We start from the raw sequence: 24,228 nt of genomic DNA on the forward strand, positions 1-24,228 counted from the left end.
AGCCTAGTCTCACTCTATAGATTTTTCTTCTAACTGCATTCTACATTGTTTTTGTCATCTCAGATTCTATACGACGAAGAGAACTGCATTCTCAAAATGACATTCTGATCTCAGGGTTTTCATATAGAAGAGAACTGCATTCTGAGAATGACATTCTCATCTTATTTCTTTCATATAGAAGAGAACTGCATTTTATCAAGCATACCCCCGCAGCACATTGATCACAAAGTATATCTGTTTTATGTTATATCTATTCATTTTGAACTTCAATATTACATGTTGAATTCTTTTTTTGAAGTCCACTGAACACAAGCTATATCTCATATACGATACGATATATAAAAGGATGAAGTTAATATATTTAAAAGGTAAAAATGTATATGTGTTGAGCTATGTCCTCTTCCTGCTGCTTCTTGTCAAATTCTGCACTGCATTTGTTTCAATGGTTGTTGTTGCTTCTATTTTGTTCTTGTTGGTCGCATTACCCTTCGTAACACGACCGTGTGACTGTGATGCTTGCCTACGCGCTGGACTCTGCATTCTGCCTCTCCCCCTCGGTTTTGATGATGGTTCTTCGATGTCTTCATCTTCTTCTTCTTCCTCATCTTCCTCTTCTGCTTCCTCACCTTCCTCTTCAGTTACATCAGCTTCGCTCTCTTCCTTGTTCTCTTCTTTGTCAGCATCTTCTTCGTCATCTTCTTCATCTTTTTCTTCTGTTCTATTTGGACAAGTTCTCGCATTATGCTTCTCTCTCTTGTTGCAGATGCTACATAGTCTTCTCTTTGTCATATCATCTTGTTGGTCAGCTTGGTGATCTGTGGCGGCATTTTCAGCCTGGATTTTTTAGCCTCTCCTTACATGTTCTTGAGTTGTGTCCTGCAATCTTATTGCCTGATTTGCACATCTTTACCCCCAGTGGTCTTCCTTCGCTGTCCAGTTCTGGCTCAGGCCTGCTATTTTTTCAGGACCTTTTTCATTTGCTGCACTTTTTTATTGGCTGATTTGCTCTCTTTCTTTCTCCCTTTTGTGTTTGAAATAGGTGGGGGAAGAATTGTGTCATCCATATTATGAGCTGCACCATCAGTGGCATGTTCGCGCTCCTCTCCTTGTTCTTCACTCCGCGCATCCCTGATGTTCTCTGCTTCTTCTTCTTCGTTTAGTACGTCGACTTCTTGTATGAGTGCTCTCATCCCAGCTAAAGCTCTGTTGTACCCTCTATCCGATTTGGCACCCCTGTTTGCCAGGTCCATCGTTGTTTCTGCAAGTAGTCTCCTACGGCAGAACATCGAACTCCCATCTGGAGCAGTTTGCTCATAGTCTCTGTGGTCAAAAGTTGCATTTTGGCGCGCGTTCCGTGTGTATCTCTTCAATATGTACTCTTCAGGTATCTTGTCCACCCGCAGCTGATCTAACATGCAAATGATGTGCATGCAGAACAGGCCTCCAGCAAAGAATTTTTTCGGTTGTTCGTGTCAGCAAACTTCACATAAATATGCAACATTCAATTTTGGTTTGTGAACTGCATTATAAATACGTCCTGGTTTTTCTCTTCTAGTGAACTTCACTAAGGTTTTTTTTGTTTTCATCTCTTGCTACTAGCAATAAGTGAACTTCATTATGTTTTTTGTGTGCTTATTTTTGTTTCTTGTCTCACTGACCTGTGTGTGTCCACAGCTTGCATTCGCATTCGTAGATACCGTTCGTCACATCAGCAACTACCTGGAACTCGTGTCTTGCCCAATCAAAATCATCAGACTGGTTGTAGTGGCGCACCAAATATTTCGTTGGGTTGTCAGGGGACTGCTCTGATCTGAATGCAGTGCTGCAGTAGTGCGTTTGCTTGAAGTCAGCAAAGACCGCCCTGGTGTAAATCTTGGAGAGCTGAATCTCGAAACCAAACTGAGTAGTAGTCTTTATTTCCGTTTGTGAAACAAGGAAAACCAGTTAAGTAGTTGTTTTTCACAGCAAAAATCAAGAAAGTGAGTAGTGTTTATTAATTGCTCATCCAGCTTAAAAACTTTGCTCTGGTTATATACCTCGTTAGCTATGGTCTCCGCGTGCTCGACGCCCTTCCTTGTCTGGATGCACCTGTCCACCTGCGATGCAAAGATGTGTAGGTCGTGTCTTTCCTTGACAAAGTTCCTCTTCAAGATCCGGTTCATGCTTTCACTTCTCTGTGTCGACGTCATCCGTGCACAGAACACCTCCTTGTAGTAAGCTGATATCCATTCTTTTCGGTCTGTCCAGAGCGCCTTCATAATTTCATCATTTTGCAAGTTATACTTCTCGATGAGCTCATGCCAAGCGCGTTCAAACTTTGATGGCATTAGCGGGTGGTTGAGAACTAAGGTCAGCTCATCTTTGAATGTCTCATATGCTTTGTACAGCAAGGACAGGTGATCCTTGTATTTTTTCAGTATATGCCAACGGCATAACTTGTGCAGCGTGCCTATTAGCGTACTTTTAATCGCGGCATCCATGGAGGGGCATTGATCTGCATGTTTTTGAAAAACCAAGCAGTGAGCTATTGAGAGAACTGCATATCTTTTTCTGCTTTTGCTGATTTTTCGTTGGATGGAAGAAATGGACTACAAAACTTGGCAGTGAACTGCAGTGTTATTTAAACCCATTCTTTAGCATACCTGCAAGTATGCAGATTGGCCACTTGTTGTTCATGCAACGCAAGAACGTCCGGAACACCCACTTGAAAGTCGGTATTGTTTCGTCTGTGATGAGAGCCACAACAAATATTGTACTTTGGAGGTGGTGGTTGACTCCAACGAAGATGGCCAGAGGCATGTGGAACTTGTTGGTCTTGTAGGTCGTGTCAAATGTGACACAATCTTCAAAATCTTCGTAGGATCCCCGACAGCTCGCATTCGCCTAGAAGATGTTTCGCACACAGTTATCAACATCTTTGTCGTAATCATAGAAGAACTCCGGGTGCATTCTCTCAAAGAAAGCCAGGAGTTTCTTCACATCGTCTTCTGGTTCCTCCCTCGTGAATTGGTGCTTCCTGCAGTTCGAAATAATAATATACTTGCAGCATTAAAGACATACAGAAATGCTCAAGCGAACTACATCAAATAGACGAGATATCGGTTTTGTTTAGTGAACATACTTGTTCACTCAGTCACGGCTAGTGCGCCCCATAAAGTGCAGCCCTCCTGACATTCTTGACAGGGTTGACATCATCTACGTGTGCGTCAGGTTGTCTCTCTCCATGTCCTTCACTAGTTTATCAAGTAACGGATCATCCGGGTTATGTGAGTGCATGTGCAGAAGCATAGCCGGGCTCTCAATCATCCTGTGGTTGTGATTGAGCTCAATCTCTGCTATCACAAACACATCCTTGATTTTTTTCACTCTGATTCTCGCCTTGCAGCCAGTCCTCTTTGTTGTTTTCTCTCGCTTTCTGTCATAATCTGTGACAGTTTCCTTGCTTTTGCCTTCCTTTGAGCACACTATGTATCTGTTTGTTTTGTATCCGCCGTTTTTGCGTGTGCCGAAGCCTGCATGCCTCGCATACGTGTTGTAGAAGTTTTGCGCCGCAGCGTATGATGTGAATTGCATACCTTTCACAGGCACAAGTTCTTGGAGCATGTTCTCATTCTGCACCACAATATGGAATGTTTTTTTGTTAATGAGAATGCACAAGTTGAAAGAATGCGTAAATGAACTGCAGTAGTTAGGCAAGGAAGCTTACATGCGTGTACTATTTTTTCTCTAACGGTGTTTGCAGCTCACCGATGTTTATTGGGCATGGAGGAGTGACAACAGATATGTGTAATTTAGGATCGCGAGGAGGCAGAAGTGTTGAGAACTTTACTTTTTTGGTTGCTTGTGGCTCTCCTTGATTTTGCTTCCGATTCTTTTGTTGCGCAGTAGGCGGCCTGGGTGGAATTCCACTATCTCTTCGTTGACGAATTGTTTGCTCATGAACTTGCTGAACTTGCTGGGTTTCAACATTGGCTTGTGGAGGTGCTATATCATCCATTCTGATCTGCTGGCCAAATGTTTCCAAGACACGCGTGTACCTTGGCTGCATAACTGTTATGATTTGCTCTTCATCATCATCCTCCTCATCATCTTTTTGCGCATGCTCCCCCATGAAGACTAGATCGTCGTCGTCCTCCTCATCTTGTGTGCTTTTTGCTTCACTGCCTTCTCCATCTCGAGTGATCTTTGGTTCACTGTTTTCATCTTTATCCTCTACATCTTCCTCCACTGAGTACGCAGTTCTGTTTGTTGTGTTAAAGAAATCCCTAGGTATTTCAGGTGTTATCCATCCAGCCATCTCCCACTCTTCTCTTCCAACGCAGTTCAGGGGCTTTGTGTTGTGAATCAATCGAGGTATCTTCTGGTTTGGAGGCATAGTAATTTCCTGCACAGTATTAAGCCAAAGCGTTATGCACGCTAACAGTGAAATGAACTGCATTTTCGTACTATATATCATTATATATGCAACTGGAGAAATTGCACTTAATTTTTCATTCTATAGTAGGGGCACTGGGAGTTAACATGAAGAAACAATGCACTTCAGTTTTAAGCCACAACGCTCTACATATGTAAGCCATGGTGGACTGCATTGTTCAGCCATAGCGCATTTTCATTTTCGAAGCATCTTTCTATTTTTACTGGGAGATACATGGCACTGCAGTTGACGCAAGAAGGCACTGCATGGTAATAAAAAGGGCACTGCAATTTGAATTTCTCATCAAACACTAGAAAGCAACTGCACTATACTAAACTGGAGGTGGGGGGTTGGGTATGTTAATTTCTTACATTATTTGCAAGCATGACTTTCCTCTTGAGAGCAGTTCTCTCCTTCTGCAGATGCAGCTCGGCCTGCTGTTGGCGTGCATTCCACCTCCGCTGCAGGAACTCATGGGATTTTTCAACTTTCGCCATTGTCGCGGGAGAAGGCTGGATGGGCGAAATGACCATTGCAGTTCGCATCCACGACGACTGCGAGGTTGCCGGAGAAGGCATCCTTGCAGTTCTCTTCCCCCTGCCATGCATCACCGAGGCTGGATGCTTCAGCTGGGTGAACGGCGGTAAATCCCCCATGCGAGAGGCTCCGATCCGCGGGGGTGCTGCAGCTGGCGGTGCTTGAGGAGGCGGCGCACCAGTCATATCGCGGTAGTAGGAGCGCAGAAGCATGCCGCCGGCGCTGTCCACGCTGATTTCGCGGAGGAGAGGAGCGGCGGCGATTCCGGCGGCGATTTGGGGGTGATTGGGCAGACGAGAGGGGCGGCGGCGCTGATTAGGCGCTGCCCCCGGAGAAGGGTCACGTGATTCGATCTGCATCCTCCTGGGCCGCCGTCTGCCGTTGCTCCGCGCAAGAAGGCGGGGAGGGGAGGGGGTCGCCGCCGGCCGCGGGGGCGCTGCCATGCTAGAAGGCGGGGTGGGGAGGGGGCCATCGTCTGCGGGCGCCGCCGCGCTAGAAGGTGGGGTGGGGAGGGGGTTGCTATCCTCGGGGTGCTGCCGCGCTAGAAACCTGTGTTAAGTGGGGGGGTGTTATGAGAATAAGGCTTTGTTATGAGAATAAGGTCTTAAGGGGTGTTATGAGAATAGACCCACCCTATATATATACTGCTATGCTAGTACTACTATTGTCTGCATTTAATACTAATTAGTAGCTTCATCAATCAGTGGCAAACAAAACAATGTTGATTTGCATCTTATCTTTGTGACAACCAATGGAGTTGAATTGCAGCAAGCATGTCAAAGCTGGGTTCAATTCTTGGGCAATATATGGTACTTTCCACTCTTCATGCCCAAGATTAGTATGCTGCAACTCTCCCTCCTCACTCCATACATCCAGGTACTAGTTACCCAACGAGCAGCCCTGCACCTCGCAGGATCTCACCCAAACCCCGCTCATCTTGCTGCTTGTGGCAGGGAATACTCTCTGTTGAGTATTTTGAGGAATGAAGATCTGTTAAGTATGGAGTTAGGATTATCTAATATAATTTCTGCTACATATATGCATGAAACTGAGATTGTTAGCATCATTTACACAAGATACACCCTTTGAATTTAATTGATTGGTTCAGTTTTGTATATTCTTCACCAGTCTTCTATCATGCTTGTAACTAGTGCTCTACTCATGTTGTAAGACAAGATTTTCACTTCCTGCCATCCCAACCTTCTATCATGCTCACAAGATTCTTCTTTGCACGACAGCAGCACCAGTACCTTGCTGCTGTTGGGAACGGAAGGGAGCTGTTCCATGCACCGAATCCGGGGAGAAAATCACCTTCGACATGTACGCCATCACCTTGGGCATGCTCGTGGCGCTGCTGCTCGGCCTCAACATGTCCTGGAGTGCCATTATCGCCGCCCTCACGCTCATCTTCCTCGACTTCAAGGACGCCCACCCCTACCTCGAGAAGGTAATTGTCTATTCGTCCGTCTGTAGTTAACTTAGTTGTGCCCCATTGATGTACTACTATTGTTAATTGTTACTACCATGGTGCTGATGCTGTTCAGAATATGATATGTGCCTTAATTCTAAGTTCTGGTCTCTCTTAAGAGACACTTCTAGCTTTTCAGACTCAAAGTTGTTAACTTGGTACTACATGGGTTTTACTACTGCTAACATGGAGAGTATTGACTACTGCCGACACAGAGATTTTGTATGCATGCTACCTGATGAGTGCTTTGTTTGTAATATTTCACCTTCGTATGCATAGGTTATTTGGTTTGAACTCTGCATGAGATGAAACAGATATTTATAGTGTTTTTCTGAACTTGTTTTCACTGTTGCTTGATATATACTTGCTTGTACTTGAAACCGTGGGTTAATGTTGGTGGTTTTGTTCTACTTGGATGCATTGGTACCCATCATCGAGCGAACGGATGCAACAACGGCAAGAAGCTCATGGCTGTGTGCATCTAAAGCACACCATGGACATCATCCACTTCCTCATCAATGCTAACTCAATCCAGATCATCGTCGATGCTATCATCCATAGGTATCTCCCTTGGTTCCCTTTATTCTCTCCTGCCTTTGTGATGTTAGTATGCGTGTGCCGATGAGTATTGTTAGATCTTGCCAGTTGAATGTATTGTCGTGATAGTAGAATGGTATTTTGTTTTAGGCGCAATGTGTTGTAGTGCAGTTTTTTGCACAACCTGCACCTGTGCCATGAATATTCATATTGTGTCTCTGTTTCTTATATGAACTAGTATCTCATTTTAACTAGCTCAACAACAAAAAGCATGGTACTAGCTAAATTTGTGCTATCATTCTAAATAAATGTTCTTTTCTTGAATGGTCTGTTCATAATATATTTGCCCCAGTTTTTCTCATTCTTCTCTGATTCATGTAACAGGATGACAGAGGAAGCCATGTTGTTGTTTTGTTTGGTCCCAGCCCTGACTACCGCCGTCGAGCGAGTCCGGCGTGTTGTTCATCTGACTATGGTCCCAACCCTGACTACCGAAGTTTTTGTCCTATTGAAGTTTCTTAGAAATATGGGCAAGTCCAGCGAGTCTAGTATGTTGTTCATGACAGGAGCTTGTGAAGCAGTACTGTATTACATTGTAGAGCTTGTTACACTTGTAGAGCTTGTAAAGTATTGTATTACACATGGCCCTTTGTAGTGGCACGGATAGAGCTTGTATTACGTGATCTGGTTGCCCTTGTTTAAGTATTATGTGTATTTTTTGTCTCTGCCAATCTAAATACTACTTGAAATATGAAGAATATGAGTCTGATAGATGGGACCCACTTACCACAACATGACAAATGGAAACCTGTTACCAGAACTTGACAACTGGGACCCATTTGACTAGTGGACCCATTTAATAAAAAAATAAAATGAAATTGTTTAGACAAAATGGCCACGACCCAACAATAAAAAGGCTGCCATATTGGGCTTGGCCCATGAGCCCGACCAAAAATTGATGGAAAAAATATAAAAAGGCTGAATTGTTGGGCTTGGCCCATGTAAAACACTGAACTGGACCGGGCTGAATCTTATCAATGACCTTTCCAATTGGTCGCAATTTTTCCACGTCAGATTGCCACGTCGGATCCGACGTGGCCTGGGCAAACAGCCAGTGACCAAAACAAAAGGTCATGAGTTCAATGACCTTCTATTTTGGTCGTAAACGTCTACGACCTTCTCACAGAGAAGGTCGTTAATTTCAGTTTACGACCGCCAGCTTTTGACCTTCTGTTTTTGGTCACAAAAAGGTCGCAAATGAAAAACAATGACCTTTCAGTGACCAATAGTCAAGGTCACAAGTTGACATGTTTCTTGTAGTGTCTATGGACCTGACCGATCCATTTGACTGTGACTGCCAAAAAGAGTGCTGGAGTTAGATGTTGTTGCCCTTTTCAACCAGGGTTTTTTTGTAAACCTGATGAACAATTAACCCTCATGCTTTTGTATAGTTTGTAAGCTGGAGTTAGATGTTCTTGCCCTTTTCAACTCGGCTGTGACTGTCATATTTTCTTTGAAGCAAGGGAAATGGCTTGCTAGTCGTTTAATTTAGAGTGAAATATTGTAACAACTAACAAATCCCAACCAAGGGAAATAACATCACTCTCGCCGGCTGCTTGAGCTCACTGTGCATTATAGAAGCCAAGTGATTAGCCCCCACCAGCACCCACAAACTTATTTCCAACTAGCACATCAAATGGGCTGTAAATTTTCATAGGAAGGGCTAAATGACCGTGACAGATTTGGATTTTGACATTTGGGAACCACGAGGAAATAGCCTATCCAAGGTGGTGTCGACTTACTAGCCAGTCAATAAACGATTCTGCCTTCCAGCCGTTGGATTGACATCCAACATCTGTCGTGTATCTTCTATCTCTTGTCTTCTTCTTCCTCCAGCCACCCAAACCAAACCACCCCGTCCGCTCCGCCTGCTCCCGCCTCCCATGGCCGGCTGCGCCTCCGCCGCCCTACCGTACATACCCTCCAACATTGGCCAGTCCCTCACTTCATGGCAGTACGCAAGCAAGTGCCTCTATATTACAAGCCCAAAAATATGGTTCCTCCTAATGGTTGGACATCTGGGGCTCACGCCATTGTCAACGTAGTCAATAAATGAGAGAATTACATTACGAGCGGCTGACACCAGGGACCCAGCAAGTCGCGCAGTTTTTTTGAGCAACAAGCAGTTGTTATTTATACTAGTTTCAGCGACGGATGAGGGTAACAACGGGGCTGTGCCGGGGCTGTGGCTCGTCTAGCCAGGGTTTTATTTATGTTTACCACATCATGAGCCCGGTTATGTTTTTTTCTTGCTGAAAATGGCTAGCCCAGTTCTATTTTTTAAAAGAAATGCCCAAACGAGGCCTACTTGCTTTATCAGCCCTGCTGGGCTACAAATCTTTCAAGACGAGGAGAGTTTCATTTGGTTTGCTCAGAAATAGGCTGTACATTTTTCAAACACATCAAACCGGGAATTAGTTTCAAATTTTTTTCATTGCAAGATTTTAAATTCCATTGAATTTTATGCGTGGACAATTATTTGTATTTTATATTTATATAAATTACTTTTCAAAATAGTTTGAATGTGAATCGATATTTTGGGATTAAAAACAATTGACCGCACCGAAATATGCAAAAAAATTCGTATACTTTTTAACCATGGCCACAATATGGGGTGTAATGCTAACAAAAATAACATGGGATCCAAAAAAATTCTTAAGAATTAGCAAATGGGTTGTACATTATTAGAAATAATTCACACGAGAGTAGTGACTGTTGGATTTCCATCCAACGGCTGTCGTGCTTCTTCAATCTCTGCTTTTCCTGCTCCAGCCGCTCAAACAAGCGCTGACGGGACTGCCTGCTCCCTCCTCCCGCGGTCGGCTATGCTGCCGCGCAGGCCTCACCACCCCACCATACTCCCATCGCTGGCCTAGCCATCCCTCAACTCACCCACACCTGCTGTTATTCTCCAGCGACGGCAGATGAACCAGTAAACCCTCGTACAGTCGTACTCCCCTCCGCGTGGGAAACAACTACCAAGTCTTCCCTGCCTTCGTGTCGTTCCCTTCCTGGGCCTCGCCATCGTCCACCGCCCTGGTGCTCTCGGCGCGGCCTAGTCAACATGGTCAATGAACAACATCCATCGGAAGTGGACTGTACATGGAGAGGCTGACAGCTGGGTCCACGGCCGCACGCAAGGAAATGCCTCCTTATTATGCGCAAAATAATGATTCCTCCACCTGACAGCTAGGACCCACGGGAAGGGCTTCTGTATTTTGCGGAAAAAACGTTCCCCCCACTGACAGGTCGGACCCACCAGCTATATCTTCGCACGCAAGGAAGTGTCTCCTTATGACACAGAAAAAAAATGAATATCCCCTGCTAGATGGGACCCACCATAGTGGGTGGCTGACTTGTGGGCCTACTAAGTTGACGGGGACAGAGGGCTTTGTCAACTTAGTCAATATGAACGATTCTCGCTCCAATGACCGTATGATGTCCATCCAACGGCCATAGTGCTTATTCAACCTCTGGTCTTCTTGCTCCAGCCACCCAAAGCAGCGCCGGTCGTGCCGCCTGCTCCTGCCTCCCGTGGCTGGCTGTGCTGCCGTGGAGGCCTCACTGCCCCCATACTACTCCCACCGCTGCCCAGGCCATCCCTCCACTCACCCACACCCCCTGTTATTCTGCGGCGACGGCAGGCTCACGCCGCAGCCGAACCAGTGAACCCTCGTACTCCTCTCCGCGTGGGCATCCACTGCCGCGTCTTCCCCGGCTCCGCGTAGTCCCCTTCCTAGGCCTCGCCGTCGTCCACTGCCTTGGTGCACCCGGCGCGGCGTGGTCAATCTGGTCAACGACCGACTTCCATCGGAAGAGTATTGTACGAGGAGAGGCTGACAGCTGGGTCCACAGCCGCAGCTGGGTCCACGACCACATCCCAGTTTTTTGTGATTTTGTCATGTAAGTCGCTTTGTGAGGCCTGTTGGGCTGCAAATCTTTCAAGACGAGGAGAGCTTCATTCGGCTGGCCGAAAAATGGCCTATCAGTTATGAGAAATGGGTTGTACATTTTTAAAACACTTCAAATCGGCAATTAGTTTCAAATTTCTTTTTTTTCATTTCAAGATTTTAAATTGCATTAATTTTTATGAATGGACAATTTGTTGGATTTTATATTGATATACATTTATTTTTAAAATCAGTTTGAATGTGACTCGAAATTTCAGGATTAAAAACAGTTCGGACCGCACCAAAATATGCAAAATTTCGTATAATTTTTTAACCGTGGCCACAATATGGGCTGTAATGCTAACAAAAAGAATATGGGCTCCAAAAAAACCTTAAGAATTAGCAAATGGGCTGTAAATTATTAGAAATAATGGCAGATGGGTTGTATGCCGTTTTCCACAGATTTGAGGCTTTCCTAAAAAAGGTTGACACACAAGCAGTGACTGTTGGATTTCCATCCAACGCCCGTCGTGCTTCTTCAATCTCTGCTCTTCCTGCTCCAGTCGCTCAAACAAGCGCCAGCGGGACTGCGTGATCCCTCCTCCCCGCGGCTGGCTGTGCTGCCATGCAGGCCTCACCGCCCCACCATACTCCTATCGCTGGCCTAGCCATCCATCTACTCACCCACACCTGCTGTTATTCTTCGGCGACGGCAGGCGAACCAGTAAACCCTCATACAGTCGTACTCCCCTCCACATGGGAAACAACTGTCGAGTCTTCCCTACCTCCGTGTCGTTCCCTTCCTAGGCCTCGCCGTAGTCCACCGCCCTGGTGCTCTCGGCGTGGCCTGGTCAACATGGTCAATGACCGACATGCATCTGAAGTGGAATGTACGTGGAGAGGCTGACAGCTGGGTCCACGGCCGCACGCAAGGAAATGCCTCCTTATTACGTGCAAAATAATGATTCCTCCACCTGACATCTGGGACCCACCGAAAGGGCCTCTATATTTCGCGAAAAAACATTACCGCCGCTGACAGCTTGGACCCACCAGCTATATCTTCGCACACAAGGAAGTGCCTCCTTATTACGCACAAAAAAATGAATACTCACCCAGCTAGCTGGGACCCAGTATAGTGGTAGGCTGACTTGTGGGCCCACTAAGTTGACGGGGACGAAGGGCTTTCTCAACTTAGTCAACATGCACGATTCTAGCTCCACTGACCATACGATGTCCATCCAACGGCCGTAGTGCTTCTTCAACCTCTGATCTTCTTGCTCCAGCCGCCCAAACCAGCGCCGGTTGTGCCTCGTGCTCCTGCCTCCCATGGCCGGCTGCAATGCGGTGGAGGCCTCACCGCCCCCTACTACTCCCACCGCTAGCCAGGCCATCCCTCTACTCACCCACACCCCCTGTTATTCTGCGGCGACTGCAACCTCACACCGCAGCGAACCAATGCACCCTCATACTCCTCTACGCGTGGGCATCCACTACCGCGTCTTCCCCGGCTCCGCGTTGTCCCCTTCCTAGGCCTCGCCATCGTCCACTACCCTGGTGCTCTCGGCGCAGCATGGTCAACATGGTCAAGGAATGGCTTCCATCGGACATGGACTATACGTGGAGAGGCTGACAGCTGGGTCCACGGCCGCAGCAAGGAAGTGCCTCCTTATTACGCGCAAAATAATTATTCCTCCACCTGACAGCGGGGACCCACCGGACAGGCGACCGTATTTCACGAAAAAAACATTTCCCCCTGACTGCTGGGACCCACCAACTACATATTCGCACGCAAGGAAGTGCGTCCGGGCAAAAAAAAAACGATTCGCCCCCCTGACTGCTGGGACCCACCAGCTACATCTTTGCACGCAACGAAGTGCCTGATAGTCGGGACCCACCTGGTCGAAGTGTACGTAGCATTGTCATTCTGGTCGCGAACGTGTACGTACATACTGATCATTGTAGAGGCGCGCACATGTCGTAGTAGAGGCGCGCACGTAGCATGTACACGTATGTACAGCGGCCAGTGTGCAAGAAAGAAAATACAGCCACGTACGTACATACGGGTATGGTCTCGAACGCTTACTCGCGCATACGTATGGCCAGGACTCGTGTACATGGCTGGGTCGGAACGGAGAAACAACGTCGTTGTCGTGTTCATGGGGAGCCAACCGGCTGGGTCAGAACGGAATGCGTCGTCATGTTCATCGGGGGGCTTGGATGGAACAACCGATGGAAATGAGGCCTGGCGTACCGCAGAATGGAGGAAACGGCCTTGTGTTCGACCGGCCATGTTCGAAACGGGATCCTATTCATCAGGAGGGGTCTGGCGTACCGCAAAACGGAGGATACGGACCTCCTACGGTCGAAACGGGGGTCCTGTTGATCGGGAGGGGTGTGGCGTACCGCAAAACGGAGGAAACGGACTTGTGTTGGAGTGCTACGGTCGAAACGGGGGTCCTGTTCATCAGGAGGGGTGTGGCGTACCGCAAAACGGGACTCCACGGGATACTGTTCATCTCCACCGTCGACGCCCTCCAGCCTCCATGGGCTACTGTTCATCCACCGTCGACCTTGTCCAGCCTCCACATGCGACTGTTCATCCACGGGCTCCTGTTCATCCAGCCTCCACCGCGTGCTACTCCACCGGCTACTGTTCAACCAGCCCTCTCCACGGGCTCCTCTTCAACCACCCCTCCACAGGCTACTGTTCATCCTGCCCTCCACCGTCTACTGTTCATCCAGCCCTCCACGGGGTGGTCCTGTTCATCCATCCCTCCACGGGGTCCTGTTCATCCAGCCCCAACCGGATCGATCGATCGGGGTATTGTTCATCCAGAGGCAACACCACGGGGTCCTGTTCATCCACCCCCACCGGGAACTGTTCATCCCCCCCCCCCGCCCCCTGCAACGCTCACTGTTCATCCAGAGGCAGCATCGATCGGCTTCAGTTAGCAGCAGTAGTGAAGGAATCGCTCGATCGGGTTTAGTTATCATCTATCGATCGATCGCTCGGGTTCAGTAACGCGTAGCCTGCAGTGTAATTGCTCGGGTTCAGTTAGAGCCCAACGCCTCGCTCAGGTTCAGTTAGAGCCCAACTCCTCGCACACACGCGCGTACATATGAGAGAAACGTGTATCGCTCGGCCCCCGACCACCCACCATAACTGGGGACTCCCCGATATTTTCCGCGCCCTCGCTTCTACCACGGTTTTTTCAGTCATGGACGGCCCAAAGAATGTCATGCAGCTACGTCTCCGGCCCGCCTAGGACGAAAAGCCCATCTTCTGTCATGATATTTTGTCATAGAAGTAGGACCCCACCACATCTATGATGATACCGGGTTTTGTCACAATTATCGTCATAGAAGTGTCATAAGTATGACATAATTTTTTTTCGTTCGGCCCAAAATGTCACGGATGTGTCTTTTTTGTAGTGAAGGTTACGAACAAGCACAAGTAAGTTACACAAACTTACTTGAGCAATATCACAAGATATGTAAGTGTATGCCACAAGTTAGCAATTCACACTAAACACAAGATATATCAATAGTAGCAAGTATGAATTGCGGGATATAAAGTGTAGGCCTAAATAATCTCTTCAAGGAAATAGCCAACACAATATAATGAGGATGATAATATATAGTGAATGCAAGGTAACGAGACCAAAGTAAACCACAAGTAGTGGCTAGGGTTAGAGATAACCGAAGACACGGAGACGAGGATGTATCCCGATGTTCACTTCCTTGGAGGGAAGCTAGTCACCATTAGAGAGGTGGATGTTACCACGAAGGCACACCAACGCCACGAAGGCTCACCCTATTCTATCTTTGAGACAACACCACGAAGGTGTTTCTCAACCACTAGTGGTAGACCTTGAGGCGGCCTCCAAACCTTCACAAACTTTCCGGGGGAAAATCACAAGTTGATTCCTCACCAGAGCACTCCTACCGCCTAGGAGTCTCCAACCTCCAAGAGTAACAAGATCATGGGGGAAATGCTCAAGACTTGCTCAATTCACGAATTCCTTTGGTCACAAGAGGGAGAGGGAGTGGATCTATCACTTGATTGAAAAAACTATCAAGAACTCTCATGAATCTCTCCGGGATCTAAGATTTGGTGTAGCAGAAGTGAGAGGGAGCCACTTGTGTTCTTCGGGCGGTTTGGGATGAAGTGGTCAACCCTCTACTGGATTAGTAGAGGGGTATATATAGAAGGCCTGGAAAACTAGTTGTTTGTGAGTAAGTTACAGCGCCGGGCCGGACATCCGACGGCCGAGAAAAGCACACACATGCATGTGAAAACAGAGGCCGGAGTACAGGTCCCGGACATCTGGCCAAGGCCCGGGCATCTAGCCAAAATTGGGGCCCCAGACATCCGACGGGCACAAACATCATTTGAAAACAGGTTCTGGCATTTGCGGACCGGAATTCCGGGAGGATCCTGGACATCCGGGGCGACCCGGAAGCCCAGACATCCGGCCAAGTCCCAGATGTCTGGCCATTAAAAAAACAGTAGGAACCCCAAAACTAAAACATGCATAACTTTTACATCTGGACTCCGATTTTGATGATCTGGGGCTCGTTTTGAAGCTATGAAAAAACTCCAGGTCCTCACATAGAGAACCACCCAATATAAGACAAGTGTAGGGTTCAAAGTATGCAAGGGTTATACATATACTTTGGGGAACCTAGTTGGCTTTGGATTTTCTTTTGAGATATGTAGGCATATTGTATTTGTATTGGATAGGAGTGAAGTATGCCTATGTTGGAATATGATGTGAGAAGAATAGAAATAGATGATGTTTACTTGAGCAAATCCATCACTAACCCCTTTGAGCCCCTCTTAATAGTGCGGGATCCCTATAACTCAGGAATCATAAAAGAACTATACTAGATAGCTTCCAGATACTCATTCTTGAGCATATATCCTTTTCGATGGTCATCGATCTTCACATCTAAAGCCAAAGGAACTAATACCTTTGACTAGTGCCTTTCACTTGAGCTTTATATTGATGTTTCTTCATGGCTCAAGTTGAAGGCAAGACATTGGATAAGTCTTCAAGTAGCTCCCCCATACACAATGTGGGAAGCTTTGCTTTGCATTCATCTTCACTTGTCCATCAACATTAATTACTTGATGACATACTTTGATGATCATCAAGCTTTCTTATAAGCACCAAGCTTATGATAATTACCTAACCCACATAACATAGACAACACATAGTATGGATTAGTACACAAAGCGTAATTGATAAATTCTTACCATACCACAAGATCTCATGTGGCACATGATATGTGCTTGTGTGTTGACCATCTTAGAGGTCAATCTTTGATCTTCATCTTGGTCAACATTTATCTTTGCTCCATGATTAATATTGATGTCTTGAAGGCCCTATTGATATCTTCACTATGCTTCATTTCTTCAAGACATAAAAACCAATATCTCAATTCACGATGACCATATCAAGTTTCTCCTTGAATATCATATTGGACATCATTTTCTCGTTCTCATGCTCCAACACAGTATCTTGAGAGGCACAATGAATTCTTCACTTGAATTACTTGCTTCAAGACATAATAATCCATGACTCAACATATGAGCTCATTATGATCCTATCTTCAAGCATATGTAGAATTCTTCTCTTTAATTATTCTCTCAAGATCTTGATCCATCATGGTTCAACCCATAAGCCTTGATGCATGCACAACACTATGTATATGGCATTCATTTTGAATCCATTCTATCTCCTTCTTGCATCACCATGGAACAAACATCATTCAGTTCATCCAATATTCTTCATGCATTGGAAATGGAACTTTCCTTCAAATGTATAACACAATGCAAACATTAGTCCATTAGGATTGTCATCAATTACCCAAACCACACATGGGGACTACATGTACTTTCAATCTCCCCCATTTTGGTAATTGATGACAATCTCAACATGAGGATTTATATAATGAATTTTAACACAAGTATGCAATTTACCCGAGGATAAATTGCATACTTGGGATAGTATTGATAGCATCAAGTGTCACAAAGATACTTGAGTTTATCACACTTAGTGTACTAACATCGAAACACTACACAAGTATTTGATATTAGTGGAACCATAATATATAGAGCAATCTCCCCCACAATATATGCATGTGTGAATGAACTTTGAATTTCCTTGCATATATTGGTTGACATACACTAGGTGGAGTTTTCTCTATATATTCATTCATGCAACAAACATATATAATCGGGGTAGATAAGCATGAGTGACAAAAAGCACTTACAAAAATACTTATCTTAAACCCTCTAAACTTCTCCCCCATTGGCAACAAATGCCAAAATGGATGAGAAATCTCGAGGACTAATATAGTATGAGTTCCTCCTTAATGTGTGCATATCGTGAAAATGTGAGTGAAATCAAATGCACATATTCAATGATGAAAAATTTGAGGAGCTCAACCCATATTTAGGATCTAGAATGCAACAAGATAGTATGATATGAAAATAAGATTAAACATGGGAGAAAACATTCAAAAGATCCAAATAACATATTTTGGACAAGATAAAATAGGAATATCCAATGTGATCATCATGTTAAGTATGGGTCCAAAATACATCCAAAACACATGAGTGTGCAAGGATATATGCAATGTATACAAGCACTCATGACACAACGTCTTACCGAAGCCACTATACGAATAAAAGGAACACACAAAGTGGCCGGCAAGGAATAAATGATATCAAGGAAAGATATGAACTTTCTTATGTATAAAAATTTCTAAGTGGCCAATAATAATCATGATATGTATCCACAAAGAACCCGTATACACAAAAAAGGTTGTAATTGATAAGAACATGATATCCACGGGTGAATCCACTATTATACAACTTTGAGCCTAGCATAAGAGCAAGGCACATGGCATAAATTGATCTCATTTTCATAACACAAAGTGACGCAAGCAATCAAAAGATCCGACGAGCCAGAAGGATAAAAGAATATTATGATTTGAGCAAAGGAGTGTTCTAAGGAAAATAGAGAAGCTCCTCATGATTTGTACACTATTTAGATTTTTTTTATTTGGATACAAGTGCACAAAATAGGATCATCACTCCCACAAAATCAATTGGAACACAAAACAGTTGCAAGCAAGCATAGATAGGAAAAGAAGCCTAGCAATTGCAACAAACATATGATTGAGCAACATGTAAATGAGGCAACCTAAGAATAGGCACAACCAAAATGATGTGTCTGAGTCACGTCAAAGCACTTGAGAAGAGTAATATAAGGATGAGAATTAAGCATCAACATAGTCTTGAGTAAATGAGATACAAGGTGCTAGACATGTCCTTCCCACACACAGAAGTTAAGCAGGTCACACACACATCAAGCAAATGGGTTCACAAGCTCACTAATAGCAAATTAAAAATCAAAGCTTGTGACGACCCATGGTGAAGATAGGAAATAATAGGCTTGTCAAGACAAGCACGAGGACAACAAACTTCAGCAAACATGAGTGCACTAAGATTGAAAGAGGTAAGACACGCACTCATACAACGAATACTTCCACGGAGCCACCAAAGATATAAAAAGAAAATGAAATGGTTGACATGAAAGAATAGGGATATCAACTAGAGATGTAACTTCTCTCACGTTTATAAGATTCTAGGTAGATGACAATCATGGTGATATATATCCACAAACAAGGATGTACACATGAAATAGTTATAAAAGGAAAGAATAAGATATCCAAATGGGAGTCATAAAATATACCAATGAGATCTTTGCTTGAAAGCATAGCACATGGCTAAATATTATCTCATTGTATATTAATGAACTCAAAACACACAACCATCAAAGACATCACAACTAGCAACAAGAGATCATTGTTGGGATGCTTTGAGAAAGGAAACAAGTATCACAGGAATGAGTCAAGAAATTCATGCCATGATGCAACCTACACAAGGTTGACCCAATTTCTATATATATGCATGAAGTAAATACTTGTTACCGAGATAGCATTGGTATGAAGTCATAGATCAATAAAATGTCCAAGCTTGGCTCTAATTTCCTCATAATGCCAACACCTTCATGAATAAGCCAAGGACCCAATTCTTCTCAAATGTACCTAAAACATTTTAAGTACAATATGGTCCCCAAAATTATTGGGTCTGAAGTAGTTAGCATAACTACAATACATAGGGTAAAACCACTTAAGTATGAGCATATCGATATGAATTTGAATTTCATGCACATCTTAGCTATTAAGAATTTGATGGATTTACCATATATATGGGATCAAATAAAGCAAACAAGGCATGCGAATTTACACATAGTAACTATGCATGCACATGCCTACCAAAATCCAGGGAGATACAAAATGGACAAATCAACACATAACCATTAATACTTCCAATAACATCACTAGTCATTCATGTTGTCCAAAATAAATCAAAGTGACAAATCATCATATGATAGCACACAATGTTCAACATATGAACCAAGGAAAACTAGTGAGCATATAAGATATGCATTGCACACATACTCATAGGAATATCTAACTCAAGTAGATATAGGATACTATAAACAATGAGATGACAAACTCCCATAACTCCATACAAACCAATAAGATGAACTCGAACAAAATGGTATTTTGAGTTATCATTCGGCGTGGAAACCACATAAGTATATGATCATCTATACTAACACAAGCATACCATGAGAGTTCAGAAATAAAGACAATGCTTGGATAGTATATTATTAACACTCCAATTAGAAAGATCATCATGCAAAGCAACAACTGGAATAGCTTTAATCAAACGATTTTCTGAATATGATTTTGAATACAGCCATGGGCAAAACCCCACAAGAGTGCCATATGTAAACAAGGCATTGCGTGCCACAAAGATATAAGATAATCTCAAATATATTCTAACTGGCATCCCATAATTGTTCACATTTAACAAGGATTGTGATATGGACAAACCATATCACTCCCCCATAATGTGGTGATCCATTAATATCGCAAAAGAGCCCAATAAGATGCAACTAAAATGCAATAAAGGCTCAAGACTACACATACAAATATATGATGTGCATTGCAACATACACATGCTAGATAACACAAATCAAGCATATTAGGAGACACAACATATATGTAACATCCCAAATTTTCAATTTGGATGTTATACATAGGTCATCATATGCATATCATATTTGTGATCCTAGAAATCTTAAGCAACTCAAGGACCCACAAAGAGAGTTGGGGATTTCATAATTTTCGTATTTGAATTTTTTCAAATTTGAAAAGAGGATCATTTTGGTTTTAATAATTTTTCTCTCCGAATATTTAAAATACCAAAATAAAAGAGGGAAGATAATATGACTTCTTCAAAAAAATATTGGAGGAAATTTTTTAAAATCAAATAAATATTTTAGTTCGATTTTATTTGAGATTTTATTTGAATTAGAAAAAAAATGCATTTTTCAAAACTGCATTTTCAGGCCAGAAAAATGTTCACTTTGTTCTAAATATTTTATTTGGACGGTGAAAATTGATTTTATTTTTCTAGATTTTTTTTATTTTATTAGGATTTTGTTTTTTGGCGGAATTTATTTAAAAAAAAGTTTCCGGACCGACTCGTCCGAAACCCAGTCGGCCCAACTCCCGCGCCACCGCCTTCCCCGTCGTCGTGTCGCGCACGGACACCGAGGGGAGTCCGAGCCGGACTCCTCCCCGGGTCGGCCCCTCCCCAAGCCAGCGCCGCCCCGCTCCCTTTAAAAGCCGCCGCCCCCGCCGCCTCTCCTTCCATCCCGAGCCGCGGCCGCAGCCGCCGAGCCCCGTGCAGCCGCCGCTCGCACCGCTGCACCGCAGCCCCGCCGCCGTGCCGCTGCCGCCGCCGGTTTTTCTCATAGAACCGGTAAAAAACCACCGGCGCCGCCATTTTTTGGCTTAGGTCCAGATCGGTTTTGTTTTAGGGTTTTCCCGGTTTTCGCCAATCGACTCTATTTAGCGAACGTTCACCCGAATGCTTCTGTTCGTGAACGCGTTCGTTCGTTTGTCTCTGATAACGAACGTTCGTTCTTTAGTCTTTTTATTTTATTTTATTTTCGGACTGGGACCAATCCAGGATTATTTTTATCACAGATTAGCCCTTGATCTTCAAACGCCCACAACTTTTTAACCGTTTGTCCAAATCCAGTGAAACCAACGCCAAAATCTTCATCTGGAAGCCCTCTTTCCAGCTAACCAACTTGAACATGATTTTGATAAATTAAAAATTTGTCTTCAAGCAGATTTGAATTCAAACTTCTTTTCATCGTAGTTTGAGTTTCGTACCTCCGTTTTGATTGACTCTTTTTGCAAATCGAAGCTCTTCTCTTTTTACTTTCGAATTGGATCTTTTCTTCTGAGTTTTATCCTTGCATCTATGCTTGAGTGCTTATGTATGCTATTGTTTGTTTGCGATAGAGTTTCTAGAGTGCGAAGCATGCTACTACGAGTCTCTAGGGTTTTCAGATCATCAGCAAGGAAAGTAACACTTTGATCATATTCCTTTTACCCAATGTTTATGCATTGGTTTCAACCTCAAACATTGCATGAGTAGGATGCTTAACATGTGGGTTTTGGGAAGTAGATGATGAGGTAGAACCTATTACCCTTTTTATATCAAACCCTGGGACTTACTTCTACGTTATGCTTATATTGCTATGCTATGCTCGTAGACGTGGTTTGGTTGAGTGTATCCATGACAGATGTGACTGTTGTTAAATAATGGTTAACTTAAGGTGGCTACTTCAATACACATCTGGGTGGATTGGCTGAGGCACCCCGAAGCACCCAGTGGTTGTCTGGGCACCTGGAGCAATCCAGAGCTGTCCTGGGATATCCCGGAGTACCCGTGTGATCATCCTACGGTTTTCCACCCAGGCTCAAAGGGATCATAAGATTATTCATGCTGGAAACTTCCGTGTGTAGCCACAAGCCATTATGGGCTCTGGCATAGTTGAGTAAGTTGTGGGAATCCTTTCCATGATGGGCTAGGAGATGTAGGGGATTGTAGGTGTACCGGCCTCTCTATCGATTAAGGTGACCTCTTCGAAAAGACTGTGTCTCGGTCATCCGTTTCTCAAACACCATGTAGTGCGAGAAATCAACGGAGGAGATCGATTCTTGTGGGGAAAAGTGTGCAAACCTCTATAGGGTGTATAAACTAATCATGGTTAGCCGTGTCCCCGGTTCTGGACATCTTGAGTATCTGGTGCTTGAATTATTGATTTGATCTCATCACTTTTAATTAATTTTGTTGGGCTGTTAATTACTTTCAATTGGGATTGAGTTGGAGGAACCTTCTCAATGTTTTATCAACCAACTTGGTAGTTAAATAAAATTTATTCCTTTGCAGTAGGGAAAATTGGCTTTTCACAAAAACATTCAACCTTAGAGCCTCCACCAGCCATATATGCATGTAGTGTTAGTAGTTATTCTTGTTCATTGCTCTACAATGTTATTTTGCCAGCATATTCCATGTGCTGGCCCGTTTCGGGCTGCAACGTATTATGTTGCAGACTTTTTAGACGAAGAGTAAGGTGTGCTAGGTCGCTGTCATGCACTCAGCTATGCCATTGGAGTTGATGGACTCACTTTATCTTCGAAGCCTTCCAGTGTTATCTTGATTAGATGGCCTTAAGCCATATTATTGTAATAAGTTCTCTTTGAGATCATTGATGTAATAAGTGTGTGATTGAAACTCTGTTATATATCCTTTAAGTACTGTGTGTGTCAGCATTACCGATCCAGGGATGACACTTATGCACAGAGATTTGACCGTTTGAGGTCAGATCGCTACAAGATGGTATCAGAGCACACGCTGACTGTAGGACACGACCACTAAGATAAGCCATAGGTCACTCTTCTCTACTCATTTTTGACTCTTCTCCACTTTCCACTCTATAGATGGCGGACCGAAGGAACAAGTTTGCTCAACCGGATGAAGACACACCTTTTGGACGACACTTGAAGGAAGCCAACAGATACCTGAACATCGGAATACCAAGCTTCACCGTGACCTACACTGCCACTCTACCTGAAGAAGAGCGCTGGACCATTCAAGTACATGTTCCAAGAAGAACATTCATACCAGTGACTGAGCCCATAGAGTTTTCCTTTGATGCACCAACCTGGAGTCTAGGAAAGAGCATGGCAGCTCACATCGCCATGGGACACATCGGTGAAGTTTACCATAAGGATCTTAAGGACACAATCTACCAGATATGTGGGCGCCGAGATGAGCAATGGGAGATGATCAACACCAGGAGGGACAAGTCCATTACAGCCTACATCCAGGAGTTAAACCATCACATTCGTCGATAGGAGAACCAGATGTGCGCTAGCATTATAGATCTGAAGAAGGTGATGACCAGGAACATGGATCTAAAAGAGGAACTCAAGTCTACACGGGATGGATACGAAGAGGAAATTGCAGTCCTATAGGAGAAGAATGAAGATCTGAAGAAGAAGCTATGAGTATTCATGGGAGACCCCGCGCCAGGAGGAGATGACGACCATCCAGAGAACTGCATCATCATCGACGACACCGACTCTGACCCCGACAGTGATGATGACTATGAAGACGAAGTTGGAGCGGATATCATGGAATCTTCTTCCGATCGAAATTTTAGATGACCACCATATTATCAGTAGTATTCCCCCATGTATATAGTAGTAGTTCGAGCACTTTGTAATGGTAGCTAGATTGATTGTATGCCCTTGTTTGAATTGAGTGGTGTGATATGAATGTGTTTGTCCCATGTGCATATGGGTAGTGTTTTCCCTTTAGACCTCATTATATTCTAAAGTCTTCCCTCTAAACCCATCAGATGCCTTTGAGACGTGACCCCGGATTTGTCTTCCCACTGGAGCTCACTCAGTTGATCCAACAGCAGAATGCCTTGAGGCAGCTACTAGTCCAGAACCATGGCAACAACAACAACAACGATAACAACAACCCACTGCCACCACCACCAGTTGACAACTTAGCCCGCTTCTTGAGGTTGAATCCGCCGGTGTTTTCCAATAGCACCGAGCCGATTGTCGCTGATGACTGGCTCCGCAGGATTGGAAGGGAGTTGACCACCGCAGCTTGCACAGATGCCGAAAAGGTGCGCTTTGCCGCACATCAATTGGATGGACCAGCAGCCTCATGGTGGGAGAATTACACATCCACTTTTCCCATAGCCAATGTTACTTGGGATCAATTTCATCAAGCATTCCACACTACACGTGTCTCTACAGGAGCAATGAATATGAAGAACCGTGAGTGTCGCAAC

This window comes from Triticum aestivum, chromosome 3A (assembly GCF_018294505.1).
Source record: "Triticum aestivum cultivar Chinese Spring chromosome 3A, IWGSC CS RefSeq v2.1, whole genome shotgun sequence".
Classification (NCBI taxonomy): domain Eukaryota; kingdom Viridiplantae; phylum Streptophyta; class Magnoliopsida; order Poales; family Poaceae; genus Triticum; species Triticum aestivum.